We start from the raw sequence: 12,083 nt of genomic DNA on the forward strand, positions 1-12,083 counted from the left end.
CACGCCCCTTTCCCCTCAGCCACGCCCCTTTCCCCTCAGCCACGCCTCTCTGGCCAGCAGTCCCGCTCTCCGTTCAGCCCCGAACGAACCCCCCCCCCACCCCAACCTGCGGCCCCGCCCCTTTCCCGGCAGACCCCGCCCCTTTCCCGGCAGACCCGCCCCTCAGCATTCCCCGGAGCCTGTTTCCCAGCCCCGCCATCCATCCTTGCCCGCTTCACCCAGCCCCGCCCCACTTCCCTCGGAGCCCCGCCCCTTTAATCAGCTCTTACTCCGCCGCCCCACACTTCCCGCCCTTTTTCAAACGGACAACGGCCGCCCCGATCGGTGATGTCACCGCGCACGTGACCCCCGCGCGGAGGCGGCGCCCGGGGCGGAGGTTTGAAAGAGTGAAGGGGAGAGAGAGAGAGAGAGAGAGAGCGTGGGCGGGAGGGCGGGCGGGCGGGAGGAAGGAATACAGCCGCCAGGCTGACTGACCCAAACCTCACACGGCCAATTGTGGGGAGCAACACAACAATTTCCCGTCAACTCGTATGGAGTTATCGCTTTCAGAGGAGCGGGTGAGTGAGTGAATGAGGGACCGCTGCCTCCTTACCCGGGGTAGGGGGGGGTGTGGGCTGCCTCCTTACCCGGGGTAGGGGGGGGGGGGTGTGGGCTGCCTCCTTACCCGGGGTAGGGGAGGGAGGGGGGGGGGGGTGTGGGCTGCCTCCTTACCCGGGGTAGGGGAGGGAGGGGGGGGGGGGGGTGTGGGCTGCCTCCTTACCCGGGGGGTGGGGGGTGGCGTGGGCTGCCTCCTTACCCGGGGTAGGGGAGGGAGGGGGGGGGTGGTGTGGGCTGCCTCCTTACCCGGGGGGTGTGGGCTGCCTCCTTACCCCGGGTGGTGTGGGCTGCCTCCTTACCCCGGGTGGTGTGGGCTGCCTCCTTACCCGGGGGGTGTGGGCTGCCTCCTTACCCGGGGGGTAGGGGCTGCCTCCTTACCCGGGGGGTGTGGGCTGCCTCCTTACCCGGGGGGTAGGGGCTGCCTCCTTACCCGGGGGGTGTGGGCTGCCTCCTTACCCGGGGGGATGTGGGCTGCCTCCTTACCCGGGGGGGATGTGGGCTGCCTCCTTACCCGGGGGGATGTGGGCTGCCTCCTTACCCGGGGGGATGTGGGCTGCCTCCTTACCCGGGGGATGTGGGCTGCCTCCTTACCCGGGGGGATGTGGGCTGCCTCCTTACCGGGGGATGTGGGCTGCCTCCTTACCCGGGGGGGGGGGGGGGGGGGCTGGTGGGCTGCCTCCTTACCCGGGGGGTGTGGGCTGCCTCCTTACCCGGGGGGATGTGGGCTGCCTCCTTACCCGGGGGGATGTGGGCTGCCTCCTTACCCGGGGGGGGGGGGGCTGGTGGGCTGCCTCCTTACCCGGGGGGCTGGTGGGCTGCCTCCTTACCCGGGGGGGGGGGGGCTGGTGGGCTGCCTCCTTACCCGGGGGGGGGGGGGGGCTGGTGGGCTGCCTCCTTACCCGGGGGGGGGGGGTGTGGGCTGCCTCCTTACCCGGGGGGGGGGGGTGGGCTGCCTCCTTACCCGGGGGGGGGGTGTGGGCTGCCTCCTTACCCGGGGGGGGGGGGGGGGCTGGGCTGCCTCCTTACCGGGGGGGGGGCTGCCTCCTTACCCGGGGGGGGGGGGGCTGCCTCCTTACCCGGGGGGGGGGGGGGTGTGGGCTGCCTCCTTACCCGGGGGGGGGGGGGGTGTGGGCTGCCTCCTTACCCGGGGGGGGGGGGGGGGGGTGTGGGCTGCCTCCTTACCCGGGGGGGGGGGGGGGGGGGGGCTGCCTCCTTACCCGGGGGGGGGGGGGGGTGTGGGCTGCCTCCTTACCCGGGGGGGTGTGTGGGCTGCCTCCTTACCCGGGGGGGGGGTGTGGGCTGCCTCCTTACCCGGGGGGGGGGGCTGCCTCCTTACCCGGGGGGGGGGGGGGTGTGGGCTGCCTCCTTACCCGGGGGGGGGGTGGTGTGGGCTGCCTCCTTACCCGGGGGGGGGGGGTGTGGGCTGCCTCCTTACCCGGGGGGGGGGTGTGGGCTGCCTCCTTACCCGGGGGGGGGGGGGGTGTGGGCTGCCTCCTTACCCGGGGGGGGGGGGGGGGGGTGGGCTGCCTCCTTACCCGGGGGGTGTGGGCTGCCTCCTTACCCGGGGGGTGTGGACTGCCTCCTTACCGGGGGGTGTGGGCTGCCTCCTTACCCGGGGGGCGGGTGTGTGTGGGCTGCCTCCTTATCCGGGGGGCGGGTGTGTGTGGGCTGCCTCCTTATCCGGGGGGGGGGGGGGGCTGTTGGGCTGCCTCCTTACCCGGGGGTGGGGGTGGGGGTGGGTGAGGGCACGATTGGGGATGAGTGCACGATAGCAGGGCAAGTGCGGTATGTATAATGCGACGGGAGGGGGTGGTGGGTACGAAAGGAGCGGAGCGGGAGGGTATGTTGGGGTAGGGGGAGAGTATGATGTGCAGGCCTGGTGGGTATGATAGGGCAGGTGTGGTTTGTATGATGCGACGTGAGGGGGTGGTGGGTACGATGGGAGGGGGATGGTACGATGGGAGGGGAGAGGGAGGGTATGATGGGCGAGGGTATGTTGGGGGGGAGAGTATGATAGGGGAGGGTACGATAGGAGGGGGATGGATGGGTGGGAGGGGAGGGGGTGGGTACGAGGGGAGAGGGAGGGTACATTGGGGGGGGAGGGTATGGTGGGGAAGGGGAGGTATGATGGGGAGGGAAAGGGTCCGATAGGGGATGGGGAAGGTACGATGGGTGGGAGGGGCGGGTACGAGGGGAGAGGGAGGGTACAATGGGGGGAGGGGTATGTTGGGGGAGGGTACGATGGGAGAGGGGTGAGTACGATGAGGGGGTGGGTACGATGGGGGAGGGGTATGATGGGCAAGTGGTGTGTCTGCATGTAGGGGGAGTGTGCGCGTGCGTGTTGGGGGAGTGTGCGTGCGTGTAGGGGGAGTGTGTGCGTGCGTGTAGGGGGAGTGTGTGTGCGTGCGTGTAGGGGGAGTGTGTGTGCGTGCGTGTAGGGGGAGTGTGTGTGCGTGCGTGTAGGGGGAGTGTGTGTGCGTGCGTGTAGGGGGTGTGTGCGTGCGTGTAGGGGGAGTGTGCATGCGTGTAGGGGGAGTGTGTGTGCGTGCGTGTAGGGGGAGTGTGTGTGCGTGCGTGTAGGGGGAGTGTGTGTGCGTGCGTGTAGGGGGAGTGTGTGTGCGTGCGTGTAGGGGGAGTGTGTGTGCGTGCGTTGTAGGGGAGTGTGTGCGTGCGTGTAGGGGGAGTGTGTGTGCGTGCGTGTAGGGGGAGTGTGTGCGTGCGTGTAGGGGGAGTGTGTGTGCGTGCGTGTAGGGGGAGTGTGTGCGTGCGTGTAGGGGGAGTGTGTGTGCGCGTGTAGGGGGAGTGTGTGTGCGCGTGTAGGGGGAGTGTGTGTGCGCGTGTAGGGGGAGTGTGTGTGCGCGTGTAGGGGGAGTGTGTGTGCGCGTGTAGGGGGAGTGTGTGTGCGCGTGTAGGGGGAGTGTGTGTGCGCGTGTAGGGGGAGTGTGTGCGCGCGTGTAGGGGGAGTGTGTGCGAGCGTGTAGGGGGAGTGTGCGCGTGTAGGTGTAGGGGGAGTGTGTGTGTGCGTGCGTGTAGGGGGAGTGTGTGTGTGTGCGTGCGTGTAGGGGGGGTGTGTGCGTGCGTGTAGGGGGTGTGTGTGCGTGCGTGTAGGGGGAGTGTATGTGTGTAGGGGGAGTGTGTGCGTGTAGGGGGAGTGTGTGCGTGTAGGGGGAGTGTGCGCGTGCGTGTAGGGGGAGTGTGCGCGTGCGTGTAGGGGGAGTGTGCGCGCGTGCGTGTAGGGGAGTGTGCGCGCGTGCGTGTAGGGGGAGTGTGCGTGCGTGTAGGGGGAGTGTGCGCGCGTGCGTGTAGGGGGAGTGTGCGCGCGCGCGTGTAGGGGGTGTGCTCGCGCGTGTGTAGGGGGAGTGCGCGCGCGTGTAGGGGGAGTGTGCGCGCGCGCGTGTAGGGGGAGTGTGCGCGCGTGCGTGTAGGGGGAGTGTGCGCGCGTGCGTGTAGGGGGAGTGTGTGCGTGCGTGTAGGGGGAGTGCGTGCGTGTAGGGGGAGTGTGTGCGTGCGGGTAGGGGGAGTGTGCGTGCGGGTAGGGGGGTGGGTGGGCGTGCGGGTAGGGGGGTGGGTGGGCGTGCGGGGGGAGGGGGTGGGTGGGCGTGCGGGGGGAGGGGGTGGGTGGGTGTGTGCACGGGGGGAGGGGGTGGGTGTGTGCACGGGGGGAGGGGGTGGGTGTGTGCACGGGGGGAGGGTGTGTGTGTACGGGGGAGGGAGTTTGCGATGAAGGGGTTGTATGTGTACGGGGGAGGGTGTGTGCTGGCGGAGGGAGGGGGTGGGGAAGTGTGGGTTGGTTTGGGCGGTGTGTGCGTGTGGAGCGGGAGGTTGGGGCAGCGGTGGAATGGTTCGGTAAAGAGTGGGAGGACATTGCGGTTCGCCGCAGGGCTGGTGAAGTGGCCTCAAACCAATACCTGGGCATTGATAGTTTTCTTACAACTCGCCCTTCCACCTCGTTAACTTGCTGACCCAGTGTAATTTTGAATAAACTTCTCTCAATTTAAAAAAATGTTTTGCTTCATTTTGGTCCAATGTCTTTATTTCTATTTTGCTGTGCATTTTAAGATTGCGTTCTTGCAATATTTGTCAGCAAACGTGGCATTTGTAGACAGCAATGCCATCCACTTTGCCTAATGAAGAATTGCACAGCAATAGGGCTGCAGTTTATCAAATAAATGAAGTTCTAATTTACAAAGTTGCTTTTACTTGGTGTGTTTCATAGTAGGTTGGAAAGTTGCTGGTCTTTTACTAATGTCGTCATTTGTTTATTCGAGAGGAAAGTGCCTGAACCACAGTAAAGGAAGGAAATTTAACTGGTGTTGCTCTTGTGCAAACCTCCTGTGTTCCCCTGGTCTCAAAGTTTGTTGCGGCTCAGGATGTATTTGCTGTTGTCTGTTTTTACATTATGACATCCTGGCTGGTGTGTGGTCAGTTCCAGCCCCTCTTGATCCGGAGTCGCAACACAATTGAAATTAACTATTCATTTTTTAAAGAAAATACCCAATGTCTTTGGCTGCCCAATAACTACAGTCACCATTTTTGTGTCTTTTCCACCAATTGCTAGAGAGGTTTTGAGTGTTTCCTAGAGCAATACACATGCACTCAAACCCTTTTCGGAATGTATAATATTATTGGTTAAAATGTAGCTACCAATTTGATTTATTGTCACGTGTACCGATGTACAGTAAAAAATATTGTTCTGCGTATAGTCTGGACATATCGTTCCATACATGAAAAACAGGACATGCATAAATACACAAAGTAAATACATAGACCCAGGCATCAGGTGAGCATACAGAGTGTAGTACTACTCAGAGAAGATGTTTGAAGAGTTCAGTCCATAAGAGGGGCATTCAGGAGTCTGGTAACAGCGGGGAAGAAGCTGATTTTGAACCCGTTAGTGCATGTTCTCAAACTTTTGTTCTCGAATTTTTGTATCGCCTACTTGATGGAAGAGGTTGGAAGAGAGAATAGCCTGGGTGGGAGGGGTCTTTGATTATGCTGCCCACTTTCCCAAGGCAGCAGAAGGTGTAGACCGAATCAATGGATGAGCGGCAGGCTCGGGTGATGGACTGAGCTGTGTTCATGACTGTAGTTTCTTACAGTCTTGGGCCAAGCAGTTGTCATACCAGGCTGTGATACAGCCAGATAGCATGTTTATCTGTAAAAATTCTAAGAGTCAATGTGGCCAAGCCAAATTTTCTTAGTTTCCTGACGAAGTGTAGGTGCCGATGTGCTTTCTTGGTCAGTGATATCCCACAAATGAGAAATGAGGTGAATAAGAACAGGAGGATTTCAGGTCAGTGAACATCATGAAAACATTGTATGTTGTGAGGAGAGTGTGGAACTTCAAAAGAGCATAGGCAAGTTGATGGAGAGGGCAAATAAATGGCCAATTAAGTTCAATGCAGAGAACTGAGAGGTTGTGTTTTGGTAGGAAGAACGTGGAGAGAGGCAATGTAAAACAACGGGTAAAACAGGATACAAGAGCAGTGGGATCTAGGGATGCAGATCGTTTGGGTAATAAGTAGTAGGTCTAAATGAGAATTGTGGATCGGCGCAGGCTTGAGCCGGAGGACCTGTTCCTGTGCTGTAATATCTTTTTTCTTTATACGTGCACAGATCATTGAATGTGTCAGGATGGGTGTAGAGAGAGCAGTTAATAAAGTATACATGATTCTGGGCTTGATCAGTAGACGCGTAGAGTAAAAGAGCAAGGAGGTTATGCTGAACTCGTACAATACACTAGTTAGACCTCAGCTGGAATATTGTATGCAGTTCAGGGCACCACACTATAGGAAGGATGTGGAGAGAGTGCAGAAGAGGTTTACAAGAACTGTTCCAATGATAAGCTTCAGTTATGAGGATAAATTAGAGGGCTTGGGACTGTTCTTGGAGAGAAGGACAAGAGGAGAATTGATGGAGATAAAAATCATGAGGGAGGGTGCACACGGTAGATAGGAAGATGGGAACAAACTGTTCCCACTCAATAAAGGACCAAGAGCGGAGAGGGCTGAGATTTAAAGTGATTTTCAAATGAAGCAAATGCAGTGTGAGAAAATACCTTTTCATGCAATGAGTCAATGGGGTCTGGAATGCGCACTCAAGTGAGGTGGAGACAGCTTCAATTGAGGCATTGGAGGGCATTAGATAATTATTTGAATAGAAACAATAGGCAGGGGGGAATGGCACTAAGTCATGCTCATTTGGAGAGCAGGTGCAGACATGGGCTGAATGGCCTGCACCATAATAATGCTGATTCATTGGGAAGGTGGTTGACATTTAAGATTGTCACTTGTGCAGTGAGCATCTGTCACAGATCTCCGAGTTTCTGCTGAATGTGAATCTCCTTTCATTATTTTTGTCCAATCTGTACATGTCTGATAGTTTGTGCTTGTGGCACCCTCTAATGGAGAATGCACCTTCTCATTCCTGTCATAGCAAAAAACTGGGAAGGTGTGTGAGAAGAGATATCTGTGTAAAAAGACAATTTTGCTGATAGCTCTGCTCTGGCTCCAGCTGAAAAGTAACAGTTGTATGAAAAGACATGAGGCACAGCGTGCTCATCTGGCGCTCTGTTTAAATACGTACTGTAGGTGTCAAAACACAAAGAGCGGGTGGCACCTGTACCATTGTCTTTACAGTCTGCTTCCTGCAAAGGTGCATTGTTTCACACTGTTGGGAAGACTTCTGTCTATCTTCAAGATTAGGTAGCAGCAGGAGAATCTGAAACCATTTTTATCTTTCCTATTTAAATCCTGTGCAGTTGAATGTTAAATGTAAAGCTGTTTTGCTCTGTGGGGGTTCAAATGAAATGTTTTCTAACAGTGGCAAAGGAGTTCAATAACAACTTGTATTTATATGGCACATTTACATAGTTCCTGTAACGTGGTCATATTTCTCTTTCCCAAGGTGCTTCACAAGAACGTTATCAAATAAAATTTGACACCACCACATTAGGACAGGTAACTAAGAGCTCAGTCAGCAAGGTGGGTTTTAGGCAGTGTCTTAAAGGAGGCGAGAGAGGTAGAAAAAGAGAGAATTCTAGAGGTCAGTGCCTTTGTGACTGAAGGTATAGTAGTGGTGGAAAATGGAGATTTTGAGAGCACAGTGCTCTTCATATTCCAATGAATCAATCGGGCATTGGGACAGTTGACTAAAACCCTGGGATAAATTAAAGGTATCAAAGAACCTCACAAAGGAGAAGAAAAAGATGGAGAGGTTTATGCATGGACGTTTTGATGTAGGGGCCTAGGCAGTTGAACGGGCAACGGTTGGGTTAGAATTATAGAATCCTTACAGCACAGAAGGACAAGAAGGAGCTTGCACAGTAAAAGACCACCCCACCTAAACGCAATCCCCTGCCCTATTCCCATAACCCGTCAATCTATGGACACTAAGGGGCAATTTCACACGCCAATCCACTTAACTTGCACTTCTTTGGACTGTAGGAGGAAACCTACGCAGCGACGAGAGAACCTACAAACTCCACAGTCACCAGAGTTCAGAATTGAACCCTGGCGCCGTGAGGCATTGAAGGAATGCAACATTTTAGGAATGATGATGAGCGAATGGCTCTTCGTACGATTTAGAATATAGACAGTGGAGATTTGGATAAGTTTTATGGAGATGGAAATGTGATGCAGCCAGGAGAGAATATAATAACAGATTAGACATAACCGGTTTTAAGTAAGTGCAGCGCTTGGGGGCCGGTAAAGAACAATGTGAAAGATAAGGTGGGAGACGGATATGATTAAATAACAAAAGGGATGATGGTGCAAGGTAAAGAGTGTAATGGAACAAAAGTCCAAAGATGTGCGGGTTAGGTGGATTGGCCATGCTAAATTGCCCTTGGTGTCCTAAAAAATAATGTTAATGGGGGGGGGGGTTACTTTTATAGGTTGGATAGGGTTGGCTTGAGTAGGGTGATCATTGCTCGGCACAACATCGAGGGCCGAAGGGCCTGTTCTGTGCTGTACTGTTCTATGTTCTAAGTGTGCCTGGAGGAGATGTAAATGGTTACAGAATAAAGGGGAAAATCTGGCAGAATAAAATGCTGTTCTAGCCAGGGAATGGTGGCTTCCAGGATTCCAAACATCTCTCCGGCTGACCCCATGCGATCCTCACACTACCTCTGCTCCCAGTTGCTCTGGTACAGCCATTCTCCATTACCAGCACCTACTGTCTAAGGAAATGATGGTTATGATCTAAAATTCTTGGGATTTAAATGGTTTAATGCTGGAAAACTGCAGTGCCTCAAAGAAAGATGAGTGTGTTTTGCCTCCTAATTGCTTTTAACTTCTTTGGAACAATCGATTCTGGAGGTAGCAAAAGTATGGGCCAGCAGCAGATGAGTTGAGGCAGAGATGACAATGTTACGTGCATCCTTGTAATGGAGGGATGCAGGATTGGAAGCTCAGCTGGGGTCAATAGTAACCCCAAGGTTGTAAACAATCTAGTTCCACATGAACTGGTGCAATGTGAGGGGGATTGAACCAGTGACAAAAGAAAAGAATTGTATCTTGGGTCTTCCAGATGTTTAATACGGAAGAAATTGTGGCTCATCCAGGAAGATTGCATGATGGACAATACAGTAGAATGATCAACATTGAGGTAGTTGGTGTCATCGTAGAATCCCTACAGTACAGAAGGGGGCCAATCAGCCCATTGAGTCTACAAAGCTCTGAAAGAGCACCCTACCTAGGCCCAATCCCCCCCACCCTGTTCCTGTAACTCCACCTAAGGGGTAATTTAGTATGGCCAATCCACTTAACCTGTACATCTTTGGACTGTGGGGGGAAACCCACGCAGACATGGGAATAATGACAATCAACGAAGGTCGGAATTCACCCCGGGTCCCTGGCGCTGTGAGGTACGAGTTGATGTACCTGTGGAAGTGGATTTCATTTTGTTATAACTTTGCTGCTATGTTTAATATCGAAGTTCCGAAAAGCTCTGTGAAAGAGATGTCAAAAGGTCAGGGGACTGGAATGAAAGGAAGCATGACTTTACTATAATCAAGGTTCTGAAAAGCATCTGTGGAAGCAGAGATGTCAAAAGGTCAAGGGAATGGAATGTAAGGAAGCGTGACTTTACTGCAGAGACAGCGAAACTAAGCTTGTTTGACCAACTGAAACAATAAGCATTGAAATGTAAAGGCAACTGGCTCTGGAGTAAGTGCAGGGAGAAGATGAGGAAGTTGGGCCAGATGGCCATGGGATAAGAGAAACCTTTGTAACAGCATTAATAGTGACCTGTGTTAATGATTATGTCAAAAATAACCTCCCGACCTCGAAGAAGAATAATTCCATATAAGTACATGTTCTGGATCCTTGCCAAATCATTGGTGTATCTAGGAATTTAAGGGGACCACCCCTAAGCTGTGAAATGTATAAAGATACAGTCCTTATTCTGGGACTTTGGCACTTCTCGAAGGTGGTTACCCGACTGCTTAGAGATTTGTCCTGGCCGTGAATAAACGAATATTCGCTACTGACGTGTTCGAGTGTTTTACTTCTGGACTGACGAACGGTTATGTGAAAGCGCAATTCACATACCCACCAAGGAGTGTTATATTGATGAGAAACCAGGGGGCAAGGCTCAGTCAAGGAGGCAACAATGTTGGGATGGGAAGATAATCTTGCAAGAGTAGAATTTGCTGAGGGATGCCCCACTTGGCTCAACACTGGAGGATGGAGTCAACTGCCAAAGGCCAGTCACTGTATTAACAGTACTTAAAAAGCAAGTGATTCTTTTGACATTAACTTCAGAGGGTGATTCTGCACAAAATTGTTGCTGATGAATGTAATGAAAATTTAAGTGGTGTTATTCAACCTGATCATAGATTTAAAAATTGAATTTTTGTAATTTAGTTTGTGACTTGATCTTGTCAGATTGGAATTATCAATTTATTTAGACTATTGTTTGATCACAAAAATCAGGTTGATGAATCGCATACTCATTGTTGTGAAGGAATTCATGCAAAGAAATCAGGGTTATAAATGAATTATTTTCTTAGAAATTAAAAGCTTAAAAAGTGAAAGGATTTTTTAAAAAAATGGTAACAAAGTTCACTCTGCCTGCCCATAGGACTCTGCATGTAGAGATTTGTCTTTTTACAGCAATATGAAAATCCCTGATAAGAGACATTCCCAAAGTTGCAGGGTAAAAGTTCTTTTTGCCAACAGCCAAGAAGGACACCTTGCTGTATGATTTGATGAGTTTATACTGATAACCCTAGACCACAGTTTACTGGAATTTTTGCAACAAACCCAACATCAAACTTGCATTACAATATTGAAATACACTCCTGACTAATGAAAAATTGAACACCACGATTCCGGCTAGAGGCCTCGACCATTATATGGAAAATAACAATGATGTGAACTTTCTTGTAGTCAAAAAGGGCTGTCCACATTTGGAAGTTGGAACAGAAGGGGACTGACCCTAATTTCAATTAAGATACCTCGAGTGTAATTACACTCTCAGTCAAAATACATCCAAACTCAAAGCTCAATTTGCTTGAGCATCTTTCTGGCCACGAGAGTAAGATGATGATTCTCTCCCTAACTGGGACCGTCACCTATCTCACTCTTTGATTGATTGATATTTATTGTCACATGTACCGAAGTACAGTGAAAAGTGTTTATCTGCGGCCAAGGAAACATACATAGTAGACAAAAGAGTACATTGACAGTGGTGCATAAACAAATAATGATTGGTTACAGTGCGGAACAAGGCCAAACAAGAGCAGCATAGGGCTTTGTCAATAGTGTTCTTACAGGAACAGATCAGTCCGAGGGGGAGTCGTTGAGGAGTCTGGCAGCTGTGGGGAAAAAGCTATTCCTATGTCTGGATGTGCGGGTCTTCAGATTTCTGTATCTTCTGCCTGATGGATGGGTCTTTTAGAGGGCTAAGCTTGGGTGTGAGCGGTCTCTGACAATGCTGTCTACCTTTCTGAGGCAGCGGGAGGTGTATACAGAATCAATGGGAGGATGGCAGGCTTGTGTGGTGCGTTGGGCTGAGTTCACCACACTCTTTCTTTAGTCTTCACTTGGGGATTTAGATGTTACTTTCATAATTATATATCCTGCTTAAAATATTTTACTGTAACAATAATTTAATTTAAAAAGTGGTTTCTCTTCTGGAAGTAAGAGGTTCTAACATTGGACTGTTTTCATCTCATGATTGCATTTTCGGTTTCTTGAAAAAAACATGTATATAGTTTATGGTTTATATTCTGTCTGTGTTCCATATTGCTAACTCATGAACCAATGTATGAACTAATTCATGCATTACTGAGGAGCTGTATCCCAGTATATTCTAATCTAAATAAAATTTAGAGGCAACCTAGAGGATAATGAATAGTCGCATACCCGGCAAGCTCCTTTCATTTGGGAAGAGACCGATCAGACTTTCAGATCGTTATAGAATTTTTTAGGATCTGTCCTTCTCAACCCACGGTTAAGAGGAATCATACGATCGGCGATTGT

General features: G+C 52.2%; 1 protein-coding gene across 1 annotated transcript in view; it reads left to right on the plus strand.

Annotated features, from left to right (window-relative positions):
- Positions 1 to 442: 442 nt before the first annotated feature.
- c24h15orf39 (chromosome 24 C15orf39 homolog) overlaps positions 443 to 12,083 on the plus strand; it is a 42,281-nt gene continuing 30,640 nt past the window's right edge. The window contains exon 1 of the mRNA XM_038784416.1: positions 443 to 557. The gene's annotated coding sequence lies outside the window, so the exon portion shown is untranslated. The remainder of the gene's footprint in view (positions 558 to 12,083) is intronic.

Source organism: Scyliorhinus canicula, chromosome 24 (genome assembly GCF_902713615.1).
Source record: "Scyliorhinus canicula chromosome 24, sScyCan1.1, whole genome shotgun sequence".
In the NCBI taxonomy this organism is placed as follows: domain Eukaryota; kingdom Metazoa; phylum Chordata; class Chondrichthyes; order Carcharhiniformes; family Scyliorhinidae; genus Scyliorhinus; species Scyliorhinus canicula.